Here is a 15984-nt window from a genome sequence, read left to right as displayed (position 1 = left end):
TATGCTTGGCGCTGCCACCCCACCCTGGAAAAGTTCTCCCTCCCCAGATCTAAGCAACGTTCAAGAAGACACTTTGAACTCTCCAACCCCTGCATAAACCTAAGCATAGAAGTCAACCCTGCACTGGTTTCCCCTTGAGTGAAGCAACCTAAAGGCATTTGACCTCCATGGGGAAAGCCGTCCTGAGCCTTTATGAGGTTGGAACTGACTGAGTGAGAAGACGTCACTAGTGCACAGTGCAAAAGTCAGACCCTGCACAAACCCTTCTCTTCAAGCTGCGCTCTGAAACTTGAGCCTGTTTTAAGGCTTAAACAGGCAAGTGGAAGTCTTGGCTTCTGTTCAACAGTTTCACATACAGTTGTACCTTGGTTTTCAAACAGCTTAGTTCCCAAATGTTTTGGCTCCCGAACACCGCAAACCCGGAAGTGATTGTTCCGGTTTGCAAACTATTTTTGGAAGCTGAATGTCCAAAGGGGCTTCCGTGGCTTCCAATTGGCTGCAGGAGCTTCCTGCAGCCAATCAGAAGCCGCGCTTTGGAAGTTGAACGGACTTCTGGAGTGGATTCTGTTTGACTTCCAAGGTACAACTGTACTTACCTAGTGGGATAGATTCACAACTGCTGTGTGGAGAAGAGGGAGCTGCCATATTTTGAGCAGTGGGTTTTAAAAATACAGTTCGCATGCAGAACATCCTTCCAAAGGAGGAAATTAAATGTGGGTGAGAGGACTAGATTTAGGTGTGCCATCCTATAAATGTTTTCTTACTTTTTTTAAAAAAATGAGTCTTGCAGCACCTTAAAGACTAACAAGTTTATTGTGTTAGGGTGGCATCAAACGATGGCATACTCAGAGGATACCTGCTGAAATCTATGGGTTTAAGTTGGTCATGAACATCGATTGCACTAGATCTCCTCTGGGTATGACTTAGTTGGATAGGCTCCTAACAGAGTAATGCTGATCACATCTACTAAATAGTAAATCCTATTGCATTCAATGCAGCTTATTAAAGGTGAATGGTGTTTGGACTGCAGCCTTAGGCTTTAAGGTGCCACAAGTGGTGAAATTTAGGATTGTGAGCTCAGTTAAGAGAGAACCATAGGTAAAAAAGTAAAAATAAAGGACCCCTGGATGGTTAAGTCCAGTCAAAGGCGACTATGTGGTTGCAGTTCATCATGCTTTCAGGCTGAGGGAGCCGGCGTTTGTCCACAGACAGCTTTCTGAGTCATGTGGCCAGCATGACTTAACAGCTTCTGGCACAACGGGACACCATGATGGAAACCAGAGCGCACGGAAACGGTGTTTACCTTCCCACCGCAGCAGTACCTATTTATCTACTTGCACTGACATGCTTTCGAGCTGCTAGGTTGGAAGAAGCTGGGACAGAGCAAAGGGAGCTCACTCCGTCACAGGGATTCGAAACTGCTGACCTTCTGATCAGCAAACCCAAGAGGCTCAGTGGTTTAGACCACAGCACCACCCACCATAGGACGATGCGAGAAGAACCTGATTTCAACAGCACTTCTCCCCTCTTGCAGTTTCTGACAACTGGTATTCAGAAGCAAACAACCTATGACAGTTCAGGTACAACAGCCACCATGGCCAGTAGTCACTGAGAGCCTTATGTTCCATGAATTTATCAAATCCTCTTCTAACGCCATCCAAATTGGTGTCCATCACTGCTTCTTGAATTCCATACTGCAACCATACATTTGTGAAGAAGTGGCGCTGTGGGTAAAACCTCAGCGCCTAGGACTTGCCGATCGTCAGGTCGGCAGTTCGAATCCCCGCGGCAGGGTGCGCTCCCGTTGCTCAGTCCCAGCGCCTGCCAACCTAGCAGTTCGAAAGCACCCCCGGGTGCAAGTAGATAAATAGGGACCGCTTACTAGCGGGAAGGTAAATGGCGTTTCCGTGTGCTGCGCTGGCTCACCAGATGCAGCTTGTCACACTGGCCACGTGACCTGGAAGTGTCTGTGGACAGCGTTGGCCCCCGGCCTCTTAAGTGAGATGGGCGCACAACCCTAGAGTCGGACACGACTGGCCCGTACAGGCAGGGGTACCTTTACCTTTACCTTTTAGTTTCTTTTGTCTGTCCTGAAATTTCCAGCATTCATTTTTCTTGGATGTCCCCAAGTTCTTTCTCCTGACTCATCTCAGACTGCTGGTCATGAACCACATTTTATTTTTTAATGGGATGGGGGTGTCTGTGTGTCAGAAGTGCTACTGAGGCCATAATACTTAGTTCTGCAAGTTAGATCAGGAGGCCATCCAAATCTGGACAATGACAGGAAGTACTTGATGTTGCAATATTGAGATAGCCAGCATATCCAGAAATAATCAGCTAGCTTTGGAGAGGAAGTGACTTGTCCATCCTCATGTAATTCTAGACTGGACCCGGGAGCGTCATTAAAAGATTGGAAGACTGGCAAGGTATGGATGCTGACAGTACTGACAGTCTCTTGCGACTGATTTTATAAATGTTTTGGGACCACCTCCAACTCTTTTCCTTTTTCTATTTGCCCATTGCTGAAGCTTCAGTCATCGCTACCACTGGGAAGGATTCTAGGAATGCTTTGCTTTTTCCTGTGAACCGACGGGAGAGAACAGCTTTGTAAAATGAGTGATTATCAGCGAAGGCAGTGGAGGAGAAATAATGAAAAAGTCAACTGCAGTTTGACAGCGTAACGGCTGGTAATGCTAATGCATACCTTTATGCTATTCAGTGAAATTACCAACAGCGCTGGCTGTCACCTGTTCAGCTATGCAAAAAGTAGCACTGAGTGTGCTTAAGGAACACAGTGCTTGCTGAGTTGTGCTTTATTCATCCATGTCAAGAAGCAAATATGATATCCCCCCCAATATGTCATGTAAGGCTCTCATAACAGTGTAAGTAATAGTGCATGATTAGTAATGAGAACAGGAGTGAGTCCATTTCCACACTGCCCATTTTGCTGTGCAATGCCTGTGTTTTGTTCACTCACTTTTTACACGACACCTGCATTTATTTTATTTTATTATTTTATTAATTAAATTTGCATATCACCCTATACCCGCAGGTCTCCGGGTGGTTACAACGTAAAATCACAATATAAAAATACAAAATACATAATAGTAACAAAAACAACCCAATGGTCCCACTAACATGTTTAAAAAAGTTACTTTGAAAGGGCATGATGTTGTGAACAAAGCATCCTGCCCCTGTGTTTTCCTTACTTGACTCCCCAACCCCACATCGAGCTCAGAAAATCTGACTTTATTTGGGTCCCTCTAGTCCAGGCTGGTATTTTACGGCAAGTGCAACCCGTCCTTAACACAATAATAGCACCTTCGTGGTGGATTTATTCTGCTTTCGCTTTGTGGTGCTTCCCGAATGCTACCACGTTACTGCCATCTGGACAGGCTACACCTCAACAAAAGTGGGGCAAAAATGAACCAGAACATTTGAGAAGTAAAAAAGAATGAGATATCAGCAGGAAGTTACAGGATATGAACAGGAAGGAAATGGAGCAGTGTGGCTGGCAAACACCTCAAAGGAAAGCTTGTAACTGCCCTGCTAACACCACGAGCACAAATTATAATGAACGTGCAATAAAACAGGACATCTGGAGAGGGTCCTAAAGCAGTGTAACAGCTGTACAGTTGCCCCAGGTGTAGATAACGTATTCTATAGCTGTTCAGTAGGTTGTTTGGGTTGTTATGTCATATACGAAAAGCATATATATATATATATATATATATATATATATATATAAAATCTTCAATTATTTCCTTCTTTATGATCCATCTTTTCACCCTAGGAATCAAATCTATATCAGTTTCTTCCTCCTTCACATTGCACTGGGGAGAGGGGGCAGTGTTTATCAGGATGCTGTCAGCGGCTCCCAGCTGGTTGCCCAGGAAAGTATAAAGACAAGGAAAAGTTTCTTACAGTCCTTTTTTATTTCAATCTTTACAGAGAGAGACTATAGAACCCAGCCTCTTGGATAATGGCATTGTCCCAAGTGAATCCACCCCCCCCATCATCTCCTCTACGGGTGCTGCTATGTGCCCTTTGTCTTTGAGCTCTTTGCTCTCCTACTTTTAAGGCTCGCCGGGTTCTGGGAGATGGAGGGTCTGGGATGTTTTCTAATGACAACAATTAGGTATTGTTCTGGCTCTCCCATGATTTTCCAACTTTTTCCTTCATCTGCCTCCGAGCTGTGACCTCCCTCAAACCCCTGTTGTAAATCTATACTGTCTTCCCTTTCGTCCTCCCTGGAAGAGTCAGGATGGAGAGGCCTCCACTGTTCCTGCTCTGCCCAGTCCCTGAGAGTATTTAACTCTTCCACACAATGCAAATTGTCTTTCCGTCCAAACTTGGATATGGGCATCCATGAATGATCCTTTCTTTCTCTCTATATATTTGCACCAAAACAATCATCTATGTCTGGAAGTACCCCGTTTGTTAAATCTTTTTGTTCTGAAGCATTCTGTATCTGCTATGTGCATAAATTAGAGATCTAGATGGAATGTACAGGGCACCATGTGATTTGTAGTTTACAAGTTCACCAAAGAACAAAGCAGAAGATAATCTCCCTCCTCATAAAGGTCTTCATGACAAAATGTCTGCAAGGCACTTTCCATGGCCCATTTATGCCACTTCAAATCACCAGTGAAACAACCCCATTGGCGTTCCAATGTCATATATAGCAATGTTTTGAGACTTTCCCATTTAGGGGTTAACTGGAGGCGCATTGGCTTTTTCTGTATATTTTGTGTGGCGCCTAGCACCTAGCTAAATAGATATAAAAATAAAAATAATTGTTATTGTAACTCTGAAAAGTATGGCTCAGATGATGAACAATACTCTGCATCTGGCAAGCAATTTTTGTTTTGCTTTTGTTTCCTAGTTACGCTACTGAGCTGGCCAGTAAATTTATAAGAGAAGCACTTTCTGCTGGAAAATGCTGATTCATGAACATCCCCGTGTCCGCAGTGAGAGCCTTTCAAATACTTACTAACCAGGCCAGTTCTTACTACCACCAGGGCCAGATCTAGGAAAATGGAAGATGAGGGGGAAGTAATTTTTTTGTGGGGGGGGGGACTCGTAGTGTAGGGGCATAAAACTGAAATCACTGCAAGAGCCAAATCTAGATCTTTTTTAACTTAAGGAATGCCTTCTAATTCTGTTGCATTTTTAACCCACCCAGATCTAAGCATACATATGCACAATGATATGGATCACTGAAACATATTTCTCTGCCACCTCAAGGTTTTTGTTTCTCATCTATTAAAACAACAGCAACAAATCTAATAACTGGACTTAGCTCAACAACTTTCAAGAAGAGCTAATGAGAAATGTATCTAAGAATGATCTACACCTGTGATGATTGCATTGCTAATAACGAGGGTGATGATGATGGAATATTTTCTGCAGTTTCAAGAGACAAAGTAACTACAAAGAGGACCATTATTGGGTAATGTTGCCGTGTGGGTGCCGTTTACCTTCCCGCCGGAGCAGTGCCTATTTATCTACTTGCACTTTGACGTGCTTTCGAACTGCTAGGTGGGCAGGAGCTGGGACCGAGCAACGCGAGCTCACCCCATCACAGGGATTTGAACCGCCGACCTTCCGATCGGCAAGCCCTAGGCTCTGTGGTTTAGACCACAGCCCCACCCTAATCCACTCTAAATGCCTGTTGTGGAAGAACCCAAAGAGTGGATTTCCAGATGGGGCTCAATAGCATAAATAGGTCACTCAGATATCACAAATGGATTATTGGCAACAGGTTCTGCCCACCCCAACTTTTCAGACTGTTCACAGAAAAGGTAAATCCAGATTAAATGGGAGAGAGGGGAAAATGGGCTAATAATGGGGTGTCAATGACATCATGTGGATGCTGTGAAAAGCTTACACCAGTCATTCTCTGTCACCTCACAGGGTTGTTGTAAGGATAAAATGAGAAGGTGGAGAACCATGAACACTACCTTGAGCTCCTTGGAAGAAAGGTAGGATATAAATGGAAGAAGAAGACGATATTAAACCATTCAATTTCCTGCTCTTTCATGACACCCAGTCCCTTCCAACTCTACAATTCTATATTTCTCCAAAAAAAAATCCTGCCCATCCTGTGCCATTATTTCTCCTTTGTCCAGCCTCAGAATGATCAGGCATCAATTCAGGGCAAAACAGTAGTGAGAGGACTGCCTTTAAAAAGCTGCAATCTCAAAATATTATCTTCAGAATGTGAAATGCAAGAAACGCACAAATAAAGGTTCCATTCATTATGAACTGTGTTGTTGCATCCCACCCCAATCTCCAGGAAGTGTGGGATTCCAGGGGTCACAGTGCTTACCCAGGGTTTGTGCTTCCTTTGGAAACGAGGCTCAGCAGAGACCTTGGTGTCTTTATGATATATGGTTTATTTACACACACACACATATAACATGAGCCTATGATGGAAGGGCAGAGCCCATACCTAGGGGCCATTAACTCACCAAGAAGCTGGCCTGGCTATTCCAGGAACTGAATCTTTGCTGGATCCAGGAATTAGAAGGGACTTGGGCATTCAGCCTAACCTCTCCCCCCAAACTCTCAACAATATTAAGAGTCCATTCCTTAAAATAAAAAAGTCAGTGAATGCAGCTGATTAGTCAAAACTGTGGTCGAATACTGGACAGATGCAAAAAGACGGATTCCAAGATACCAAATAAAAAAAGAAATTAGCTACAAAATGCTCTGAATTGTTTAACAAGGTGTCAGCCATTTAAGTTGCTACATGGAGAGTAAGTCACAAAAGGACGCATTTTAACTGGGGTTTAAAAGCTATCCTTAAAAAACCTTTTCAATTAAATTAACCAATTTAATGACAGAGGAAAATGGAGTGTATGGCTGTGGTGATCCCATGAACCAGGGTGAATAGTGGAGGGTGTCAGAGTCATTGCAGGTTGAAACCTCCCAGTGGGGACTCTGTTGGGGCTTTCAGGAGGTTTCGGTGAGCCAGCCAAGCAGATATTGATTAATTAGCTCCAATTGAGAGATCAGCGCCAGCTGAGAAAACATTCTCTTCAACGCTGAGTCAGAGCCTGAAGATGGATGGTTGCTACCAAGAGATCTCCTGGCTGAGGAGGGCATAAATATTTGGAGTAAGTGAATAAGCAAGGAATATTGGGAGATGGGAGAGCAGGAAAACATGTTGATATGATGGAGTAGAAAGTAATGGAGGGAGCAAGAGAGAAGACAGGTTTCGTTACATTATTAAGAACATAAGTAGAGCTCTGATGGATCAGACCAAAGTTCCAGCTTCTTGTCTCCTATGGTGGCCAACTAGATGCCTTGGAGATGCCATTGTCCCAGCAACATTGCCTCTGATCCAGGAGGTCATGTACATCCATCATGATCATCATTTCTGATGCCTGTCAAAACAATCCAGAGATGCCAAAACTTCAAAGCACATGGATTTTTAGGTAAAATTCTTTTTCATATCCCAAATGTGAATACTTGTTCTCTATCAAATCTTCAAATTCAGAAAATGTCCCTGGTGAGTTATCAGGCCATTTGGCAGGATTCAGTGTTTGACGATTCCAGAGATAGCCAATGTGGGGCCCTCTAGTTCAGGCATCCCTAAACTCAGCCCTCCAGCTGTTTCGGGACTACAACTCCCATCATCCCTAGCTAACAGGACCAGTGATCAGGCATGATGGGAACTGTAGTCCCAACACAGCTGGAGGGCTGAGTTTGGGGATGCCTGCTCTAGTTGTTCTAGACTAAAATTCTTATCACTTCCAAAGGCCAAAGTTGGTGGAAGTTGCAGTTCCTAGCATCTGAAAGGCACGATACTGGCTCCCACTGGTCTATACATTTGTATCATAGTAGTATTGTATTGTATTGTATTATATTATATTATATTATATTATATTATATTATATTATATTATATTATATTATATTATATTATATTATACATATTATATTATATTATATTATATTATATTATATTATATTATATTATATTATATTATATTATATTATATTATATTATATTATACAGTCGTACCTTGGATCCTGAACGCCTTGATACTTGGACGTTTTGCTCCCAAATGCCACAAACCCAGAAGTGAGTGTTCCGGTTTGCAAACGTTCTTTGGAACCCGAATGTCCGATGGGGCTTTCGCAGTTTCCAATTGGCTGTAGGAGCTTCCTGCAGCCAATCAGAAGCTGTGCTTTGGTTTCCGAACGTTTTGGAAGTCTAACGGACTTCCGGAATGGATTCTGTTCGACTTCCAAGGTATGACTGTATTACATTACATTATGTTAATCTCCCACCTTTATTCAAAGAGATCTCATCTCAGGAAGTTTAAATGAAAATTTCAATAAAAATGTGAAAGACTGTTATCATGAAAGCAAACAATATAGAGTGAGATCTAAAATCCTTAACATGGGAGACATTTAAAAAGCCCAGTCCTTGATACAGAGACAGCACACAATTACTGCACCAGCTCAACTGGGGGCTGCCCCATTGGCATCGATCTGTAACAGGGCCTTTTCAGTGCTCTTTTTCCCCTAAAAAATCTCACCTCGGCTCACCAGCTCCGTCGGGGTCGCAGCAGGGCCCTCCGTGGGACCGCTTCCAAGGTAGGCAGGTAACTAAGACCAATTTGCTGAGCTCCTTTGCCGTGGGAGTCACAGGCTTTCAAGGTTGATGGTGTCGTTTATTGTTCCTTATCTGCAAGGCACTGACTCATCCGGCACATTCTCTACTCACAGCTCAACATTCTTCTGCTCTCAAGCTCCAGGTTAAAAGAAACAGTTATGATTAAGAAAAGTAAAATACTTGGTCTAAAACGAGTTAAAACGAGATAAAATCAATTAAAACTCAGTTAAAATTTGTGGAGCTCTGGAGCTGACTGCCTGGCCTGCCGCCATCTTGACCGGAAGCCCATGAGAGAGTATCCCTAGCAACTCTGAGATGCGATGGTTGAGAGAATACTTTTAACTGTTTTTAGAATGGTTTATAATTTATTATGTGTTTGCTGCTCTGGGCTCCATTGGAGGAAAGGCAGGATATAAATTGAATAAATGGTTCACAAATACCTTCCCATTCTTTTTCTGGTCCCTGGGCCCACCCTTTCTTCTTTTATCTGCCAGCCTCTCACTCACTCTCTGACTGCAGGAGAGGAGCAGTTGGGAACTAAAATGATATAATTATGTCTTGTATTTATAGTCCATCTTATTTTCCAAGGAGCTCAACATTTCCCCTGCTCCTCATTTAACCCCACAGCAAACATATCAGGTAGGTTAGATGCAGAAGTAGTGTGACTGATTCCAGTGGCAGAGCTTCATGCTCCGGAACTGGGGGCGTAGAGCAGGCAGGGGCGTGGCTGGCGTGTGTCCCGGGGGACATGATGAGCATCTGGGCGGTGTATCACACCGCCCACAGACGCATGGCAAGTGTCCCCGGGGAGTGGTGCGCCACCTGTGGGGACGTGGTGTCCAGCATGGGCGGGGGGGGGGAGCCGCAATGGCACCCCACCAGGATCGTGGTGTTGGGGGCAATGCGCTCCCCCCACTCCCCTCTTCCTTCGCCAGTGGCTGGTTCAAGGTTTTCCAGTGAGCTTCATGGCTGAGTGGGGATTCGAACTCAGGTCTACTAGGTCCTATTCCAACGCTTTAACCACTACACTATATTGGCTCTCCCACTGTGGTCCATCCATCCATCCATTCATCATTTTATTAGTATGCTGCCTTTCCATAGTTAAAACAATGCTCAAGGCGGCTTACAACATGACAAGATATGCATCATTACCAACATAACAAAAGTCATAAACAATAAATAAAACACATCAAAAAGTACACAGCCAAATGGAAAACAATTTCCACATAAATCATAAAATTTTAAATGAAGAATACAGCATTAATATAAATCACAAGTTAAAATGACATAGATAAAAAATAAACACATTTTTTAACTGGAAAAAACCCCAAAACAAAAACAGAGCCCTCTCTGTCCAGCAGCAGCAGCAGCAGCAGCAGCAGCAGCAGCAGTTCTTTATGGGGCCTGTCAGGGCAGGTCAGTCCTGGTCCCTTCCAAAAAGGAGGATAAAATATGACACAGATTTACCCGAAATGTGAATATGAGGAATGCAAATTTGGAAATAATAGCAGTCTAAGAATACATCTCACCATGGTGGGAAGATTGTGACAGGTGACCTGTGGATAGTCAACTTAAATACCCTGCTCTTTCCGCCCCCTGATGGTTCTTTGTCTTTAAAACAGGCATGGCCTGGATAGAGCCTTTCAACTAGCAGCGTACGCTAGGTAAAGTAAGAGACATGGTCACTGGATAGATACAATATTTAAAGTTGTAAGCATCGTCTCTGGGAAAGGACCTGACAGGCCTACAAGTGTCTTTGTCTTCACAGTTGACAGAGCTTCCCCATCTTGCAAACAAGACCAGGAACTTGTAATTGCTTACGAAAAGAAAACGGGAAAAGTCAATGTGTAATTACATCTTTTGAGTCGAATCGGCTGGCCGTGTTAGGGAAAACCTATCTTGTAACAAAAGTAATTTGGCTCTTCAATGCCAAATGATGACCTTGACACCCTCAGTGGTGGTGATGGATTTTGGCTGTGATATGTTCACCTTTGTTGCTTCTGCTAAAACACGGTTCCTTGTAAGCGTTAAACCACCGGTTGCAGATGCAAACTGCTGTTTTGCAATCCTGTTTCTCCTTCAGCGAAAGGTTGTAAAGAGATAATATCCCAGGATAATGGCTTTTTAGTGACTGTTGACGTATGAACGCAATTGTGGCAGTCCTGGGTGCTCCTCCATCATTTAGCACTTCATTATCCTCTTTCATTTTCGGCTGTTGCTGGCAGGGGAGATGGCCTAAGATGTTGCCAGGAACACCTCATCCATTTGACTCCCACAGGCCCTCACCCCCCCACTAATATGGCCTGTGCAAACTTCCAAGCAACCAAGAGGCTGCTTATGGTGATGAATAAAGTCACAGCAAAAATAAGTGCTCACAGACACATCTGCAATGAAAACAGGAACCTTCTGTAAAAGGAGTAAAGAATGAAAACGATACACTGATGGTATAAACAGTATACCATCCTCGTAAATTAGCAAAACTGTTTAAAACGGGGCAAATGTATGCTGGAAATGTAAGGGAGTAAAACAGTGGTGTCCAAACTTTTTTCAAAGAGGTCCAGATTTGATGAAGTGAAGGGCCGTGAGGGCCGACCAAACGGCCAACCAAAGTTATTGACCTTTTTTTAGGATTGAAGTTGTTGAGCTTTTCTTTATATTTTAGGATCCCCCCCCCCCAGGAAATAAACTGCCACATGGGGCTGGATTAAAATGACTGGTCCGGTGGGCCAAGTTAGGCCCCCGAAATGGACTTTGGAAATGCCTGGAGTAAAAGAATTCTGGGAAATGATATATAATGGGTTGAAAAAAATGTTTAAAATAACCTTTTCTAAAAAAACTCCCCCAAAGGCTTCCTTTTTGTAATTCTAGGTGCCGAAATTCCAAGGAACCAGAAAAGACTGTGTATGCAACCGCAGCTGTACGAATGTTATTGACCCAGAGATGGAAAGAAGATGAAGTCCCTACCAGAGAAGAATGGCAGATCAAGTTGATGGATTATGCTAAAAATAGCTAAAATGACCGGAAGAGTCAGAAATCAGGAAGATCAAGATTTTAATAAGGAATGAGGGAAATTTATAACCTATCTTAAAAACCATTGTAAACAGTTAAAATCGTTAGCAGGATTGGAACATCCTGCTTGTAGTTTAATGGTGAATTTTGGATACAATGGAGATGTGGAAAAAAAAATCGATTATCATAAAAGATGCAAGAGGAAATGATTAACAATAGGAGAGGAGGAGGGAAGTCCAGGAGATTCCTTCAAATCTTGTTTTTATATTGTATGTTTGATATGTGACTGTAAAATTTTAATCTGAAAAGCCAAATAAATAAATTTATTTATTATAAATAAATAAATAAATAAATAAATAAATAAATAAATGGAGTAAAGAAAACCTAAACCCAACATCATCTAATCCTCTTTGAAAGTCATCTAAGTTGGTGGCCATCACTTCCTCCTATGGCAGTGAGTTCCATTGTTCAGTTGTGTGCTGTGTGCATCCCTTATCATTGGCTGCGGCTGATAAAAACTGTAGCCAGTAGCATTTGGGAGGCATTACAAAGGCTACCCTTCTCTGAAATCAGCTTTCCTCAACCTGGTGCTTTCCAGACTACAACTTCCATCAGTCCCACCTGGCACTGCTATGATCAGGGATGACGGGAATTGTAGTCCAGAACATCGGAAGGTCACTAGGCTGATGAAGGCTGCACCAAGCATAGCCATCTTACAGATACACCTAAAAATCAGATTTGTCTCTTCGGCTCTTTCAATAAACAGACTGAATTCTGAAACACAGCTATTTTAAATAAACATTTCATGGTAATTTAGAATCCTGCTGGCCCTATTATTTTAAATGATTACTTTTTTCTGACGACAAGATGTATTAGCGGCGAACGAGAGCCAGGGCTTATTGTACCAGGCTCCATAGAAAACAGAGTGCCGATGCCCTCGGAACAAAAAGCTACACAGCAAACAGCTGTCACAGCTGGCAGATTCCAGAGACCTATATAGGGGTTAGCCCATGCAAGCACTCCAGCAGCCGGCTCACTGACATCAGCCTTATCTGGTTGGGTCGCAGGGAGAATTTCCGGAGGGTTTGAGCCACAGGCATGGTGAAATGTGTAATTCCCTGCCAACAGCCATTCCTGTTCTGACACTGTCATGGAATGGCTGGTAAGGGGTGAGCTCCCATGACCATCGGCCAAGGCTGACCTCAAAATGCAGAGAGGGAAAAACTAAACGCAACCACCGAGGATTTTCAAGGATGAGAGCAGCACTGAAACTGTCTTTTGAGCTTTTCTACTTCCCTAGTGTCAGAAAGGACTTCTGCTTTCAATCAGAGGGCTTCAGAGTTCCAGCCAGCCAGCCAGCCAGCCATGCCCCTTTCCAAGATAGGCCATTCCATACTCCCTTCCCACCCTGAGTTTTTGTCCCCCACCCTACAAACCCTTGATGTTTTGCCCACTGAGGATGCTCAGCCCTTATGAGGCTCCTTTGGGTTCCTTCCCTAAGCGATCTTGTGGGGTTTTTTTTGCACATCTCTAAATTTGGGATTCTGCCCTGGAAATGCTGAAACTTCCCTCTTGTGCATAGGCATTTGGAACATAAAATCTCTATTAGTACAGGCAACCCCCAATTTGTATGGGAGTTGCGTTCCAGGTCATCGTACACTATGGCAGGCTACACATAGGTCCACCCCTCCCTGTTCCACCCCTACCCTGACTGAGCCCCATTCTGCCCCCCATATTCTGCCCTCTTTTCCAGCCACTTCTGGGTCACTGTGATTCATGTGTCAACTGGATTAAATCAGTTATTGCCTGTACACATATAATACTGTGTGCGAAAGCTCTTAAAGGTCCCAGATAATTGTGTAGTCCCTGAGGTAGACAGGGTACCTATTTTATGTTCTCTGCAAGCCTTCCTCCTAGCTCTGCCTCCACCTTTCCTCCAATTACATGTGGTGAATACATGACAGCCTGGGACAGCTGGAGACAAATGGCAACTGGTCCCAGCTGACCAATGAAGTTGGCCATGCTGACACAATGCTCTGTCTGCTACAACCCAGTGCAATGGCTGCATAGATGACCGTTCTGGGAGAGGAGAAGCTAAATGGCAGCCAAGACGATGGAATGGGCTCAGATTATCTCAGAATATTTTGAAGCATTAGAGCTTTTTGAGTGATGTGGGCAGCAGAGAGCTGCCTGCTCCCCACCTCTGTAGGCCAGAGGCAAAGCACGGGACCAAGGCATGGGAGCTACAAAGAGAGCATCTTAAAGGCAGCTCTTAAATAGTTAAAACTAGAAGCCCTTCTGCCTATGAATCTCTACTGCCTGACTGGAAAAACCACAGAGACTTGAGGAAAGAAACATGATATCATTTGGCTGGCCTCTGAACTTTAGACAACCTACTAAAATTCTTCAAACGTACGAAGATTTGCCAAAAATATGGAAATTATTATGTCTAGAATGTTTTGCGCAAGCATTTCTAAGGATCAGCTTACAGAGCAAGCCCCTTGGGATGCGAAGACCAAAAAAAGCCCAGCTCTTGAAACATGGGGTGGTTTGACCAAGTGTGCAGCATCTTTTCAGCCAATGAGTTTATTTCTTGTTTGTTCTCCCCCGTACACACACTGTGATCCTCTGAAACCCAAGACAGGTTGAGGTGACAGATCAGAACGTAACAAAAAGATAAAAGGTTGGGCCAGTCTAGCTATTAGCTGACTCACCTTCTTTGGCCAGAGGGTTGACCACGCCTCTGAGGGTGACATGACAGTGTGCAGGCATAATGTTATGTCAGAATGCAGTGCACAAACACACCCCACTCTCATATAGAAAAGTAGCTGTCATATAGAACCATAGAAATGGAAGGGACCACGCAGGTCACTGGGTCCAACCCCCTGCAATGCAGGAATCGTTTTGCCCAACATGATACCCAAACCCATGACCCGGAGATTATGAGACTCATGCTCTATGGACTGAGCTATCTGCTTTGTTCTCAAGGCACAGTTACATACACACACTTAGCTGAGGGGGTGGAGATAGACAAGGAGCCTACAGGCAAGCGTGCTGCTCTCTGGAGGGAAAAACACCACCACAGGCCTGCTTGACTCAGATGGCTTCACTTAGAGAGCTCAGTGTTGCTCTGAGAGGCTGGCTCTACCCGTCTCTCATCTTCCAAAGAGAGAGATGATCGCTCACAATCCTCACGGAGAGCGGGGTCTTCAGCTGCTCTTGAGAAAGGATTGCGGCCGACACTCCTCCCTCTTCACAACACATCAGCAGGAAGTTCGCCTGAATGCGGAAGTGCCAAACAGCAGACATTTTGTTGCCTGAGGAGGAGATTAAACCTCTGTTCCACATAAGGAAGCCACATGAACTGACCTTTGACTCTTACTTAAGCTCCATTAGGGATGACGGAGAATTCTGATGGATTCAGAATTGGTACCAGAATTCATTTTAATTTGTATGTCCCACCTTCAATCTGGAACGGAAATCAGGCAAGTGAATGCAACCCACATTTGCTGTCATTTTTCAAGTCCACAAATGTAATGTAGGAAGCTGTCATATACTGAGGCATTGGTCTATCTAGCCTTGTATTATCTGCACTGACTGGCAGTTGCTCTCAGTGGTTTTCAGACATGGGCCTCTCCCAGTTCTACGTGGGACTCAGTTACATTACTGGGGGGAGGGGAGTGTTTTAAATGCATCATAACACTGTGACACCCAGTAGCACCATAGGCTTTGATCCTTCAGCAATGTGATTTCCCTTTATGAGCTTTAGAACATGTTTTCCTGAAACCTTTTTTGTGTCTAGATTTAGCCCTGGAGATGTCAGGATTTGAACTGGGGACTTTCTACATGCAAAGCAGATGCTCTTCCACTAAGCTACGGCACTTCCCTTCTTCAAGGGGATGACAATGACAACAAAATTCACCACAATCCCAAATGAGCCCAAGAATGATAGGGGAAATATCTGGCAAAACTCTTGAATGTGTTCATACTGGCAGTAGCAATTAGGAACAACATACATAGACCACGTCTGTGGTCTCCCAAGTCCCTGTTGTTTGTGTGGTGACCTTGGAGTGTGAATCAGCTCTGCACACAATCTATGTACATGCCAAAGTATGTGTACGCCACTAGGAGCACCTTGAACCTACCCCAGTATCTAACTGGCACCCAGTGTAATTCTATTCACAGTGGTGTAATATCATGGTAATATTTCGCCCCGATGAGATGTCAAGCTTTTTGCACGAGCTGCTGTTTCTGGGTCAGCCTCAAGGGCAGCCCCACATGGTGTGCATTGCAGCAATCCAGTCTGGAAGTTACCAGCACATAGATGACAGTGGTCAGGCTATCCTG

Source organism: Podarcis muralis, chromosome 3, assembly GCF_964188315.1.
Source record: "Podarcis muralis chromosome 3, rPodMur119.hap1.1, whole genome shotgun sequence".
In the NCBI taxonomy this organism is placed as follows: domain Eukaryota; kingdom Metazoa; phylum Chordata; class Lepidosauria; order Squamata; family Lacertidae; genus Podarcis; species Podarcis muralis.
This window is presented reverse-complemented; position numbering follows the sequence as displayed.